Source organism: Capsicum annuum, unplaced genomic scaffold (genome assembly GCF_002878395.1).
Source record: "Capsicum annuum cultivar UCD-10X-F1 unplaced genomic scaffold, UCD10Xv1.1 ctg4857, whole genome shotgun sequence".
NCBI classification, from domain to species: domain Eukaryota; kingdom Viridiplantae; phylum Streptophyta; class Magnoliopsida; order Solanales; family Solanaceae; genus Capsicum; species Capsicum annuum.
The window spans coordinates 332,084-336,225 of record NW_025856286.1 but is presented as its reverse complement, the minus strand read 5'-3'; positions in this window follow the sequence as shown (position 1 = coordinate 336,225).

The window sequence follows — 4,142 nt, the reverse complement described above, 5'->3', positions numbered from 1 at the left end:
AAACCTTTCTTCAAGTTAGTGACTTTTCTTGGTTGCAAACTTGAGAAGTCAGCCCAAGAACATCACTTTTCTGAAAAGAAAGTGTTTGTTGGAGAAAAAGATGTGTTTACATGAATTGTACAGGCTTTAACCCTTGGGTTAATGGAAAATGCCTTAACAGGTTTAGCTTACATGAGAAAATGATTGAAAGAACAATGTATCCTTTGAGTTTGAGAGAATTCGAGGATAATCTATCCACTTAGGTCGAGAAACTAAGGGATAAAGAATAGGATTCAGCCCTTCTTGCAATTGAATTTGTTAATTGGAACTCTTAAGTGATTCACAACCCTAGTTGTGCTAGAATTTTGGTAACCATAGCCCTGGTTTTTTTAATCTAATTAATCTACTAATTCATAAGCAAATCATTCATTGGAATACTCTTGTTATAATTAATTACTTTATAAGTAACAAATCTAACCCCCCATATTGAGGAACCACTAATCAACAGTCCAGTAATGATTACAATACTTAGTGAGCACAGTATTCCTTGTGGGATTCGATACCCAACCTAGTTCGGTTCTATATTTCATAGCGACAGCTTACACTTTTTTATGAGAGTTGTAATTTTGAAGTATCACTCAGTGTGACCATTAGTTTGAGGATGATTTGCTGTGGAAAACTTCAGATCAGTACCTATCATGCTAAACAATGAAAGCTATAACCGATCAGTGGAACACGCATCTCTATTACTCACGGTATCACTCGGCAAACCAAAATGTTTAACCACATTTTTATAGAATTATCCTGCAGCAACATCTGATGAGCAAGTGATTGGAGCAGCAACAAAAACAGCATACTTTGAGAACCTATCCATAACCACCATTATGGACGCATTGCCATCCACCTTAGGAAACCTATAAATGAAGTCCACAGAGATAGATAACCATGGCCTTTCAGGAATAGGTAGAGTCTGCGAAAAACCCACCTCTTTCATATGTTCAGTCTTCTCTCTTTGGCATACCTAATAAGTCTTAACATATGCTTCAATGTCGTCATCAATATTTGGCCAAAAATATACCCGAGACAGCAGGGCTAGCATCCGTTCCACACCAGAATGACCAGCCCAAGGAGTGTCATCTATTTTTTTCATCATCTCTTTATGTAGGACACTACCTTGAGGTTCAAGGATTCTCCCCTTTAAAGTAAAAGAGATCGTCCTTGATCCAATATCTCCGAATGATCACATATTTTACTTGACCCATCCACTTGACATAGAGTGGGTTAATAACAACACGAACTTAATTCTGTCTAAAAAATCAAATTCAAGTCTAGAAATAGAGTATACTGTAGCAAATACATCTTTCCAACTTAGAGCATTCACAACCTTGTTGTGCTTTCCTGGTTTGTTCTCCCACATGAAGTCATACTCAGCTAGGAATTCTTTCTATCGAGCTTGCTTTGGACTCAACTTCTTCTGCATCTTAAAGAATATGTTCGCAACATTTTCTATCCGCACCACAAATAGAGTACCCAATAAATATATTCTCCAAGTCTGTAAAAAATGCATTACTAAAACCTTATCCTTTTCATGGGTCAAATATATTCGCTTAGCATCACTCAATTTTCGACTTTCAAAGGCCACTAGATGGCCTTCTTGCAGTAACACGCCTCCCACAGCCTTGTTTGATGCATCTCTGTGTACTTCAAATAGTAACTCAATGTATGGCAGATTCAAAATAGATTTGGAAGCAATAGCATCCTTCAACATCTGAAATGCTGCATCACACTTCTCAGACCACATCCACTTGATATCATTCTTTAGCAAATCTGTCAAAGTCGTAGCTTTCTTAGGGTAACCTTCAATAAACTTGCGATAATAGTTAGCCAGCCCCAAGAATGATATCAAATTTTTGACCCTACTAGGCGTTTACCATTCGTCAATCAGTTGCATATTCTTAGGATCCATCCTCAATTGATTGTTACTAACCAAATGCCCAAGTAACATCACTTCCCTTTTAGCAAACTCGTACTTTTCCATATTGACATAAAGTTTGTACACCCTCAATCAGGACAATACTAACTTTAAATGTTCCAAATGTTCATCAAGGGAGCAACTATAAATGACTATTTCATATATATATACCACAAAAAAATCATCAAGGTAATCAAAAAACACATCATTCATCAAGTTGTAGAATGTTGTTGGGGTATTTGTCAACCCAAATGGCATAACCACAAACTCGAAAGAGCAATACCTCATCACACATGTGGTTTTTGATTCACCAACCTCTGCTATTTTAACCTGCCAATGCCTTAATCATATATTAATTTTCGTAAACTAGCATGCCTTGGTCAGCCTAAACATGATATGTTGCACCAATGGAACAGGATACTTGTTCTTCACAGTCACTTTATTCATAGAACCATCCTGCTTTTTTTTAATAAAATAGGAGCACCATAAATAGCCTTAGATGTTTGAATCAAACCCACATCTAGAAATTCATTTAACTATTTCAGCAATTTAGCCAACTCTTTAGGGGCCATTCGATAAAGAGCTAATGCCGAAGCATCTAAAATTGGCAGCAACTCTATTTTGTGATCAATGTCCCTCCTTTGAGGAAACTCTTTAGGTAATTCAGGGGGCATCAAATAATCATATTGCCTTAGTAAATCAGAAACACAATCTGGTGCCTTAGTAAATCAGAAACACAATCTGGTACCTCCATCGTTGTACTCGTTTCACTTTAATCATGGCAGCAAGAAAAGTATCAGCACCTTTCTTTAATCCTTTCTTAACCGAAATAGAAAAAATAATAATGCCCTTATTTTTCACTTTCTTTGCTTCTCCATAAGAATGAGAAGCATTGATGAAACTTGGATTGGCTTCGTCTCCGATCATCACTCTATATAACTGAGGAAAAGGAACAAAACAAAACTTTCTAAGGAAGTCTATCCCAAGAATTACTTCAAAATCACCCAAATGGCATAACCGTCAAGTTATGCTTCTTCGTCCAACTTCCAATTACCATCTGCACATCATAAGCCATGCCTATAATCACTTATGCCTTTGAAATCACCTTCTAGACAAAGGATGGACTTTTTTTCAACTTCAATCCATATTTTGTAGCAACTTTGGAATCCACAAAAGTCTGAGTGGCTCCAGTATCTATTGTTGCCATCACATGATTTCCATTAACTATCATCTCTATGTGAATTAAGTCAGCATGGAGGTTGAATTACTTTGAGGATTCACCCACAACATTCATCAAACTAATTAGATTAAGTGAAAAACCCAAAAGATTTTCTAACGCAATAATAAGAGTATTCCAATGAATGATTCTCTTTGCAATTAGTAATTTAATGAGTTAAATAAACCAGGGCTATGTTTACCAAAATGCTAGCACAACTAGGGTTGTAAATCATTTAAGAGTTCCAATTAACAAATTCAATTGCAAGAAGGGTTGAATCCTATTCTTTATCCCTTAGTTTCTCAACCTAAGTGGATAGATTATCCTCTAATTCTCTCAAACTCAAAGTATCCATTATTCTTTCAACCATTTACCCATGTAAGCTAATCCTATTAAGGCATTTGCCATTAATCCAAAGGTTAAATCCCTCAAAATTCATGTAAACACTTGAGTTTTCCCAACAAACACTTTCCTTCAGACAAGGGACGTTTTTGGGCTCACCTCTCAAGTTTGCAACAAAGAAAAGTCTTTTACATGAAGAAAGGTTTATACAATATCAGTGATTCATGGAACTCAATTTGATTCACAAACCATAGATGTTTTTCACATTAAGCACCACATAACCCTAATTATGAGAAGTTAGCCACAAAATTCCATAAATAAAGAAGGAATAATTCTTGTATTATTCATAAATAGATTTAGAGTTCATTTACAAAAATCTCAACAATCAGTTCTAGAATCTTCAATAAAATATCGAATGATTAACTTCCCCAAAGATATGTTTCAATCTCCGAAGTACTAGTTTACAGAAAATTTCTATAGATGTAAAACTTGTAAAAGGTAAAAAGCCCCCTTGCTAACCCTAAAATTTAGTATTTATATGTTCCTAGGTAAAATAGAATTTTAAAATTAAAATTAAAAAAAACCTCGTCCAAGTCGACGGCCAAAGTGGTGGTCCATCGAAAGTCTGACGGT